The 11,538-nt window shown below is 48.3% G+C and overlaps 1 long non-coding RNA gene across 1 annotated transcript; it reads right to left on the bottom strand.

Annotated features, from left to right (window-relative positions):
• Positions 1–1,288: 1,288 nt before the first annotated feature.
• LOC140642441 (uncharacterized) lies at positions 1,289–10,165 on the bottom strand. Its single transcript, XR_012038863.1, has 3 exons — positions 9,326–10,165; positions 7,753–7,928; positions 1,289–3,920 (listed from the first exon to the last, which is right to left on the bottom strand). It is a non-coding gene; the product is annotated as an uncharacterized lncRNA (long non-coding RNA).
• Positions 10,166–11,538: the final 1,373 nt, after the last annotated feature.

The following is an 11,538-nucleotide window of genomic DNA, read 5'->3' as shown; positions in this document are numbered from 1 at the left end:
CATGTTTATGGCCCATTAAGGGACAGAAGGCATGGTGTTGGAGACAGAGATAATGGATGAATCTGGAATCACAGATGGAACCATCTTGGATCCTATGTACTTTGTTTAATCTCTATCTTGAGGGCTTTTGGATTTCTGATTGACCATGAGCCTCATTATCATGATAATGGGATCTGTGGCTTATCTTGATATAGGAGTTCTACCAACAGGATGCTATTGTGGTGCAGACATCACTGTGGAAACTAATAATGTATTACTACTTGTTAACTCTGTTTATGGTGATAATGTCTGGATATCACTTCAATGTCCATCATTTCATCATGGAACATGCAGAAACAAAATACTATGAAATAACTGCAAAATAAGGATTGTGATATTGAGGAAAATGGCAATAGTGTGTTGCATTGCTTGATCATGTAGGGGCCAAGAGCAGACTGCCCAAGACAGGCTGCTTTGGCATGAACACTATTTTGGGTCAAAGGTGATCAAAATCCAGCAGCTGGAGGAAAAGCTCTCTTTCTCTTCCTCAACTGCCTACACTTACATTGGAAAGGAGAGCCTGTGTAGGAAAACAGCTATCAACAAAGATTCCCCTTTACTGGAGGAACTTATCTGCATAATAGGACAACCTTTGTTTTCCAAACATCTCCTTTCTTCCTGCGGGGTGCCTTCCTCTCCTTTGTATCCTCAGACCCTGCTACTCTCCCTAGTTCATATAAGCTTCATGTTGCCTCTTTGTCTTTGGAATTTCATGTCCGTGTGGATTCTCTGCATATACACCTATTAAATTTGATTTTCTCCTGTTAATCTGTCTCATGCAAATTTGATTATAAATCCAGCTAGAAGGACCCTAGGGCAGAGGAAGATCTTCCTCCCTGGTAATTACATAACTCATAAAAGGTGAATCATGGTTTAAAATTTAGTTGTTGCTGTTTTTTAAGATTTATTTGACAGAGAGAGAGAGAGAGCAGGAGAGTGCAAACACACAAGCAGGCAGTGCGGCAGGCAGAGGAAGAGAGAGAAGCAGCACCCAGAGGAGCAGGGAGCCTGATGCGGGGCTCGGTCCCAGGATGCTGGGATCATGATCCCAGCCTAAGGTAGATGCCCAACCCCTCTAAGCCCCCTAGGTGTCCCCAAATTTAGTTCTTTTAACTCCTAGTCCAATTCTTCACTATCACTAAACCGTAAATGTGAATTTTTCTTACAAATGAGAAAAATATACTTTAGTAGAATGTTTTAATTCATTTATTCCACAAAATGAATAAATTTGATATCATTCAATCACTATTAAGTACTCATATTTTTCTTCTCAATGTGATATCTTTACACATAGGATATAGATCTCAACATACAGTAGCAAAAGATTTGCCTAATATTGGTAGAATTGTGCCCAAAATTGCGAATCCGAGAAACCACCAAGGAGCCAACACCAATGCAAGCACACGAGGGTTTATTAGGAAGCTCGAGTTTGGGCCCAAGTATCCCCGACACGGCGGAGCAGGGGCTTGGACCCCAAGGGGGGTTCCAGCTGGGTTTTTATGGGCTGGTCTAGGGGATTTTCAGAAGGGATGAAGGAAATTTTTTTTTCTTTTCATTCCGATATGGGGGAAAGGGTGGGGGAGTTTCTTAAGCTCTGTTTTCATTCTGATATGAGACTTTCTGTCAAGGACTGTCTGCAGTCTTTCTTGGAACTGACTTGGGCTACGGGCCGCAGCTGTTGACTTTTACTTATCTAGGGCCTTAAGATGGTAGCCAGAGGTCTTATCTCTTTCGGCCTCCACATTTCCCCCTCTCAGAGGAACCTCAGGAAAGACCCAATCATAGGTCCAAGCTGGTTTTAGCAACAAGGTCCAGTGGCTGATATTATTGTCTGAGTACCATGAGCTGAACTGTGGTGACTAAAGCCACTAGTCTGTTAATGAGACAGGGCTCAAAGGTCAGAAGGAGGAAGAGGATGATGAGGGGCCGGCTAAGGAGGACGACAAGCCAGGGGGAATGACTGAACCAGGATTCGAACCACCCCTGTTGCTGCTCTCGCTCTTGTGTTCGCCTGGCCAGGCCTTCCCTGACCTTTGCCATTGATTCTCAGACTATCCCTGAGTGGTCAGTGTAGAAACAGCACTCCGTTCAGGGCACCACAGATTCCCCCTTGCCTAGAAAAATTAGGTCTAACCCACTCCTGTTTTGGAGCTCCACTTCAGATAAAGATGTTAGGGAATCTTGGAGGTGGGAAGTGGAGGTCTCTATGTGCTCTATGTCTACATCCATGGCAGCCCTAAGGCTACTGTAGTGGGAAGCCTGGGTGGCCAGTGAGGCAATACCTGCTCCTGCGCCAGCCAAACCAGTCCCTAGTAGGGTGGCGATGGTGACAGCAGAGATGGGCTCTCGTTTATTTCGCTCGTGGGTACCCGGGTCTATCCATTGAAGTACCTGCTCATCTGAATGGTAGATGATTCTAAGGAGTAGTTGAACCAGCACACAGAAGCCCCCGGTTCTGTTTATAACCTGTCTGTGAGTGCAGGGAGTTAATCCCTCGGAACAGGCCCACCAGCTGTCTTGGCGCGGTAGATGATACCCTGTACGGTTTATAGGCTGTGTAACGTTGCACAGATTCTGGTAGTGGAGAGGAGGAGGGCCTATGCAGAGCCCCTGGCCTGACACGGATTGTAAGGTGAGGCCTTTACTAAAAGGCTTTTGGTTCCACCTGCAAGCATTAGGGTCCGTGGTTGTGTTATATTGACCCATTATTGCAACTCTTTCATAGAAGGGGGGCCGGATGTCATAGCACAGCCAGCAGGATCGGGTAAGGTTGGGTTTAGTTGCATTGAGGAGTTTGTAAGTCTGGGACATCAGGGCCCAAAGAGGGTGTTGAGAAGGGTCGAGGGGCAGGGGAGCGGGGTGCACGGGAAGGTGAGTCGGGACTGGGGTGCCCCAGCTGGACGGGTTGTGGGAGGAATTCAAAGGGGGTGCTGTAGATATTGCCTGAGAAGACACTAGCACATTGTTTGGGCCTAAGGCAATTGGGTTAGTCAGGGGTCGCTGCTCGAGTCTGATTCCGAATATCGCCCTGGGATCTCCTGGGAAGATTCTGTTTTTTTCATAAAGTCTTATTTCCCAAAAGCGTCCAGTATTCCAACTTGTCTCTGCCTGTCCTTTAGGACTGAAGGTAATCTTTACCAGATTGCAGGTGTCTTTGCTATGTTTAGGGCCTATTTTAGAGCATTGGCCTATAGGGCCAATTCGTTGACTGATATCAGGTCATCCCTTATTGGGGGATCCCACCAGGTGTGGCCAGTGGAGACGCAGTTCCATGAGGAGCAATAGTAACTGCTGTGCCCCCACATTGTTAGGCCTTTTTCCCAGTGTGTCCCGGGCAGACATAAAAATGGTGCTAATGAAAGCCCAGTCCCAGGTTAGTTGAAGGAGTTAAGCTAAGTCAAAAATTAAAGAAGGAAACCAAGTCCTGGGTGGATGCAACCCGGTGGTGACATTTAAAATTTCTCCCATGGCTGCGTTATGAACTATCATCCATGTCAGATTTTGTGGTGAGTGGGGTTAGTTTCAGCCTTGAGGGGATACAGCGCAAGTAATATTAGTGGGGTAAGTGGGAGCGACGCAGTCTTAGCTTTAGGGGATTGTCCTTGTCGGACTGACTTCTATTCTGGAACAAAGTCCTTGAGGATGGTGTGTGGATCAGCAGGCCGGATGTGGGTGTAGTGGACCCAGGGAGTTACTCCATCGACCTTGAGAGCGGTGGGAGTGGTCAGGATCACGATGTAAGGTCCCTTCCAGTGAGGTTGGAGTGTCTGCTGTTGATGTCTCTGCATGTACACCCAGTCACCTGGCCAATATCGATGGGGGTCTGGAGGTGGCCCAGTCTCATAGAGGGCCCTCAGCTTAGGCCACACCTGCTCTGGGCTCTTTGTAACATTTGGAGGGAGAAAAGAAGTTGTTGATCATCAAATTCAGCAAGCACCTCAGGTTTTAAATTGGGGATAATAGGTGGAGGAAGACCGAACATGATCTCGTAGGGGGTCAGTCCCATCTTATATGGGGAGTTCCTCATCCTACATAGGGCGAAGGGGAGGAGAGTCACCCAGGCCCCGCCAGTCTCCAGGGCTGATTTAGTTAAGGTCTCCTTTAATGTTCTGTTCATCCTCTCTACCTGTCCTGAGCTCTGGGGCCTATATGCACAATGTCATTTCCAATCTGCCCCAAGTACTAGGGCCATTCCCCGTGTTACCTTAGAGACGAATCCTGGGCCGTTGTCTGACCCAATCTTAACAGGAAAACCATACCTCAGTGAGATTTCTTCCAGCAGTTTCTTGGTCACGGTCTGTGCCGTTTCATGTTTGGTGGGAAATGCCTCTGTCCACCCTGAAAAAATATCTACAAACACTAGTAACTACCTGTATCCGTATTTTCCAGGTTTTACCTCAGTGAAGTCCACTTCCCAGTAGGCTCCTGGGTGATCCCCTCGGAGCTGGGCGCCCGGGTTAGACCCATGGGCGGTGGCATTAGTTAACTGGCATGCATGGCAGCTCGCCCCAATCTGCTCCATCTTTGCTCGAGAGTCTTTAATAGTGATCTTTGCATGTCGTATGAGGTCTTCCATCTTCCTTGTCCCCATATGAGTACCCCGATGCATTCTGGATAGGCCTTGTCGTCCTAGATCCTCTGGCAGGGTGATGCTGGAGCCTACAGCCCTCCACCAGCCACGCAAGCACTGGGTCACAGGCAAGCATTTGAACCAGTGTAAGTTCGCATCAGTATAGTTGGGGGTGTCGGGCAGGGAGGGTGCCCCCAGATAGGGCAGCGTGGTTGCTAAGACCTGGGTCATCGAAAGGGCTGCCTCCTTTGCTTTCGAATTGGGGAGCCAGTTTCCCCTGGCTACTGGGGTGTCTGTTCTCTGGTGTCCCGGACAATGGATGATGGCTAGGGCCCTGGGCAGCCAGAGGGCCCAAGGACCTCAGTTCTGTTTTGAACAGTCTTTCCCTCTGCTGTCAGAAGCCCTCTCTCCCTGTAAAGGGCTCCGTGGATGTGAGTGGTGGCGAGGCCGTACCTGCCATCAGTGTAGATGCCTATTCGTGTACCTTCCCCCATGGTCAGCGCCTTGGCCAGAGCATCAGTTCTGCCCATTGAGCCGACTTTCTGCCCAGCTGGCCTCCGTTTCTATGGTTAGGGCTGCCCCCACATGTCTGACTCCTTCCGGGACAAAACTGCTGCCGTCCATGTACCAGGGGGTGTCTGCATTCAGCAGTGGCTGCTCCTGGAGATGGGCTCCGACTCCGTGCACCTGTGCCAGAAATCCTGGACAGTCATGAAGAGAGGGTCCCAGTCTGGGGCAGGGAGTAGTGTCGCCGGATTCAGGGTTGTCGGTGGCTTGAATAAAGTCCTGGTGGGGTGTAGCAGCAGGCTCTGATAATGGGTCAGATGGGCATTGCTGATGCAGTGGTCCAGGGGCTGTTTGAGTTTCCCCTCCATAGCATGTGGGGTGGTGACATGCAGTTCTTGCCCCATGGCCAGCTTGTCTGTGTCCTTGACCATAGTGGCCACCACGGCAATAATTTTTAAGCATGGGGGCCATCCAGCGGCCACCGTGTCCAGCTTTTTGGAGAGAGAGGCTATGGGTCTCTTCCGGGGACCTAAGTACTGGACAAGGACCTCTTTTGCCACCCCATCTTTCTTGTCTACATACAGGTAGAAGGCCTTGGCTAGGTTGGGCAACCCGAGAGCTGGGGCAGACAAAAGGCCTGTTTAAGGTCATTAAAAGCTCTGTTCATGGCCTCTGTCCATTCAAAATTTTGTTGGTGCCTGGTGGCCTCATAGAGGGGTCTGGCCATCTCAGCAAAACCTGGAATCCATAGTCAACAGAATCTTGGTGACCCCAGGAATTCACGTACCTGGCGGACAGTTTTTGGCTGTGGGATCCTTAGGATGGTTTCCTTCCATGCATCCATCAACCATCTCTGTCCATCCTTTAATTTGCACTCTAGGTAGCTCACCTCTGCTCTGCAGATCTTGGCTTTTTTAGCTGAGACCCAGTATCCTAGGGCCACTATGGTCTGGGGCAAGTCCCTGGTTCCTCGCAGGCATGTGGCCTGGTCCTCCGCCGCCAAGAGGATATCATCTACATATTGCAATAAGGTCAAATGAGGGTGCTCGGAATGGAACTCACCCAAGTCTTCATGTAAGGCCTCATTGAAGATGGTCAGTGAATTTTTGAATCCTTGTGGTAGTCAAGTCCAGGTGAGCTGGCCATTGATGCCTTTCTCAGGGTCCATCCATTCAAAGGTGAAAAGGTCTTGGCTCTTGGGCGCTAAAGGCAGGCTGAAAAAGGCATCTTTTAAATCTAATACTGTATACCAAGTTTTGTCTGGAGGCAGGGTGGAGAGGAGGGTGTATGGGTTTGGGACCATAGGGTGCATATCCTCTACTTGCCAGTTGACTTCCCTTGTCCTGGACCGGCCTGTAACCGTTAGAGTGCGGTTTCTGCACCGGCAGCAAAGAGTGCCCCAGGCCGACTGGCAGGGCCTCTATATGTCCGAGTCCAGTAGTCGCCGTATGTGGGGTGTGATTCCTGTACATGCTACGAGAGGCATGGGGGATTGGCGGACCCTGACAGGGTCTGCCCCTGGCTTTAGTTCTATGTATATGGCCAGTCAGTGCCGGGCCAGCCCGATTCCCCCAGTTTCTGCCCATGCTTGGGGAAATTCCCGCAGCCAACGGTCAATGTCAGTCACTGGGGCTGAGGGTGTTTGGTGGAGACGATATTCATCTTCTAAACTCAGGACAAGCACCTGCATTGGGTGCCCCTCCTTGTTTAGGATTTCTGCCCCTTCGGGGTGGAAGTGAATTTTTGCCCCCGTCTTGGTGAGCAAGTCCCGACTTAACAACGGGTAGGGGCACTCAGGGATGACCATGAAGGAGTGGGATCCCCGGCCCATGCTGAGATCCCCAGTTCTTCGGGTAGTCCATGAGTACTGTTCGGTGCCCATGGCCCCTTGCACCCATGAGGTCTTGCTTGCCAATTTCCCTTGGGGTTGTAATAAAACCGAGTGTTGTGCCCCAGTGTCCCATTCAACGGTTGCCCCTCCACTCTGAGAGTTAGTTACCCTGGGCTTGGGGAGGGGTGCCGAACCCCAACTCCCCTATCGTCCAGGTCCTCTATCTCCAAGATCTTGGCAGGGGCCTCAGGTCTTTTGTTAGGGCAGCTTTTCACCCAGTGGCCCTCTTCTTTGCAACAAGCACATTGGTTTTTGTTCAGTCTGGGGCACTCCCGACGGGGACCAGGGCCATCCTCCGTACCTGTCCCTAAAGCCAGCTTCTTGAGGTGCCTCCGTCTTTCCTGTGGGTCGTCCATGGTTGTGGCCAGCAGGATCTTGGCCAGGTTTTGGGTCTGCCGGTTGCTTGCTTAGTTTAGTTTGTTGCTCTTCCGGACTTTATTATTATAGACTTTCTGCTACTGTTACTAAGTCCTGCAAGCTCTTCTCTCCTAGCCTCTCTACTCTTTGCAATTTCTTTTTAATGTCCAGAGCGGCCTGGTTAACAAAGGCCATGATAATTTCTGGGGCTCCTGGGTTCATGGGGTGCACTGCCTAAAAGCCTCCATGACTGTCTCTAAGAGGGCTGCTGGACTCCCATCCTTACCCTGCCTCACACCATAGACCTCGGCCAGGTCGGTAGGTTTGCGTGCAGCAGCCTGGAGACCTGCCAGGTGAGTCTGGCGGTGGACCCGGGGCCTCTCCTTACCTTCAGCCGAGTTGTGGTCCCAGCTGGGGTGGGATAAGGGAAAGGATGAGGTCCAGGTTTTGAGTCGGCTGTCTGTCCTCTCCCAGGACAGACTTCCAGGCTTCCACCTGAATTCATTCTTTCTCTTCGATGGTGAAGAGAACCTGCAAGAGCTGTTGGCAGTCATCCCAAGTAGGCTGGTGGGTAAAGAGAACAGGATCTTAAAGCCCGATTAGATCTCTCAGATTATCAGAGAACTTTGCATTCTGGCTTTTCCAATTATATAAATCACTGGTGGAGAATGGCCAATATAACATCGGCTGCCTGCCGGTCTCATCAGGGGCCCATGGTTGGAGGGGAAGGGCGGGGGAGTCGGCCACCCTGCGATAGGGACTGGGGCTGCCCAGTGGGTCCATCCGCGCACACAGGGACTCCCTCATCTGGGAGGGGTGGCGCCCCTTCTGCAGCTTCCCCGGTGCTCCCGATGGAGGGGTGGTAGGTAGGGTGAGGGGGCATCCAGTAGGGTGGCAGGAGGATCAGGTCCTCTGGGGAGAAATCCTGCAAGACCGGATAAAGGGGCACTTGGGTCTTAGAGTCGGTCTCCTTCTCGGCTTTCCGCAGGGCTAGAATCTCAGTGGGTCCTGCTTTGGAGGGTAAAAATGGTTTTAGCCAAGGAGGGGGATCCTCGATCATGTCCTGCCAGACCAGGATGTAGGGCACCTGGTCAGAGTGGCTGTCTGGTTTGTCCCTGAAGATCAGGGCCTTAACTTGTAAGATAATAGGTAGGTGGAAAGTTCCTTCTCAGGGCCATCCTGCATCAAAGGTTGGCCATTCTGACATGTGATAAGTCTGAAATTTGCCACTCCGTATGTCTGTGCTCAGATTATGAGCTCTTTCCCTAACGTCCGAGAAGTGGGAGAGCATAGGAACAGGGGGTGGTTTGTGTCTGCCCCATTATGTCCCCTGTCCACAGCAAGGCACAGACAGTTAGGACACTTAACAAAGACACAGTAACGCAGACAAACGTTCCAGTGTGGCCACAGAGACAAAACAGAAAGTCAACCGACGGGCTGGCAGTCGGCCGTCCTCACAGATGAGGACCACGTCCTCCTTACAGATGAGGACTTCATCTTCCTTACAGACGAGGAGTTCTGTCCTCCTTACACACAGACACTCCATCCTCCTTACAGATGAGGACTCCCGTCCTTCTTACAGATGGGAACTTCATCCTCTGTACAGATGAGGACTTCATCCTCCTTACAGATGAGGAGTTCTGTCCTCCTTACAGATGGGGACTTCTGTCCTTTTTATAGATGGGGACTTCATCCTCCTTACAGATGGGGACTTCCATCCTCCTTACAGATGGGTACTTCATCCTCCTTAGAGATGAGGACTCCCGTCCTCCTTACAGATGAGAACCCCATCCTCCTGGTGGGGGGCAAGGGACATCCCCTAGACCCCTGTCAACAGCCCGCCAGCGCGTCCACCTAAGCCAGTGTCAACCTAGCACAGATTGCAATTCCTACAGGTAGAAATACAGTATAGAGCTCTCAGAGAATATGCATGCAACAGGTAGAAAAAGTTGAGTACTCACCAGGTGTGGAACCCTCCGGATGGGGTCCTGGGGATCTCTTGGATCCCGACGAGCCCCTAAATGTGCCCAAGATTGCGTACCCGAGAAACCACCAAAAGCCGACATCCATGCAAGTGCAGGAAGGTTTATTAGCAAGCTCGAGCTTGGCCCAAGTATCCCCAACAGAGTGGAGCAGGGGCTTGGACCCCAAGGGGGGTTCCAGCTGGGTTTTTATGGGCTGGTCTAGGGGATTTTCAGAAGGGATTAAGGAAATTTTTTTTCCTTTTCATTCCGATATGAGGGAAAGGGTGGGGGAGTTTCTTAAGCTCTGTTTTCATTCCGATATGGGTCTTTCTGTCAAGGACGGTCTGCAGTCTTTCTTGGAACTGACTTGGGCTACGGGCCGCAGCTGTTGACTTTTACTTATCTAGGGCCTTAAGATGGTAGCCAGAGGTCTTATCTCTTTCGGCCTCCACAGAAAGGTCTTATCTCTTTCGGCCTCCACAACCTGTCTTAATTGTTGGTGTCATCAAAATATGTTTATTTCTTCGGATTATCTTCCCATTACAGAATTCAGCATTTGGCACCATGAGTACTAAACATGGAAAAAGTTTTCTCAAGAGTTACCAAGCTTACAAAAATAGAAGATCCAAAGTTCAAAAGTTCAAGCTTATTAAAATAAAAGGTCCATCATCTAAGGAAAGAAAACTAGTTTAATTACTTATAAGAAATACAAAATTTATATCCATCCCCCAACAAAAGTAATTTGATGCAGGAATTCATGAAAAGATAATTAAACACTATTAGTCTGTATGTAATTCATGTAAATCTGAGTTGTACTACACTACAGTGGTATGCTTTGGTAATTTTGTGGGGGCGAATGAAAATAAAAAAGGAAAAGATTTTTGCCAGTTTCCTTCTTCTGGCCTAAGACTTGGTTAGAAACCTTGGCAGGTGTGTTCATTCTTTGAGGTCACTGAGGAATCATTAAATGAATTACTTCAACTGGCATTTAATGGCACTAGAGGTTTAAATCATGAAAGCATATTCCTATAAGCCTAAATTATTCCCGGGGAATATTTTATAGGTAATGTGATAAAATCCTGCTGTTATTTTGTTTTGTCTAGAAGAGTTAGTAAAGGAGCAATTTTAGAAAATAAGTAAGCCTATGTCCTATTGCACTTTTTTTTTTTTTTTTTAGATCATGGTGTTTTGGTTTATGCATTGCGTGTAAATTCCAAATGACTCCACGGTGATAATGGGAAGTCATACACAGTTGACCCTTGAACAACACAAGTTTAAGTGCGTGGGTCCACTTATATGTGCATTTTTCTTGACACATACACTGCAGTGCTGTAAATGTATTTTCTCCTCATTGTGATTTTTCTCAAAAACATTTTCTCTAGCTTATTTAATTGTGAGAATATAGTATATAATAACTTACAAAAAATGTGTTAATCAACTTTTATGTTATCAGTAGCTTATTTGTAGTTAAATTTTAGAGGAGTCAAAAGTTATGCACAGATTTTTGGCAGTGCAGGGAGTCAGTGCCCTCACCCCTATGTTGCTCAAGGGTTAATTGTGTGTGATTATTTTATATTGAGGTTATAACTGATATGTAATAAACTACACACATATAGAGTGTGTAAGTTCAATGATTTTATATGTGTGTTCAACCATCAAACTAATACCACAATCAGGGATCCCTGGGAGGCTCTGTGGTTTGGTGCCTGCCTTTGGCCCAGGGCACGATCCTGAAGTCCCAGGATCGAGTCCCGCATTGGGCTCCCGGCATGGAGCCTGCTTCTCCCTCTGCCTGTGTCTCTGCCTCTCTCTCTCTCTCTGTCTATCATGAATAAATAAATTAAAAAATCTTAAAAAAAAAAACTAATACCACAATCAAGGAAATGAGGATATTAATTACATCCAAAGATTTTCTTAGGCTTCTTCATAATTTCTGTCCTGCCCCTCTTGGTTTTCCCCAAGCAACCACTGATTTGCTTTCTCTTACCGTAGTTTGCATTTTCTAGAAATTTATATACCTGTAATCATACCGTATGTACCCTTTCTGTCTGGCTTCTTTCCCTCAGCATAATTATTTTGTAACTTATCTATGTTTTTTTGTGTGTTGATAAGTCATTGCTTTTTATTGCTGAAAAGTATTTTACTGTGTAGATATACTGCACTTTATTTATTTATTCACCTGTGGATAACATTTGTGTTGCTTCTAGTTT

This window comes from Canis lupus, chromosome 11 (assembly GCF_048164855.1).
Source record: "Canis lupus baileyi chromosome 11, mCanLup2.hap1, whole genome shotgun sequence".
Classification (NCBI taxonomy): Eukaryota; Metazoa; Chordata; class Mammalia; order Carnivora; family Canidae; genus Canis; species Canis lupus.
This window is presented reverse-complemented; position numbering and strand designations above follow the sequence as displayed.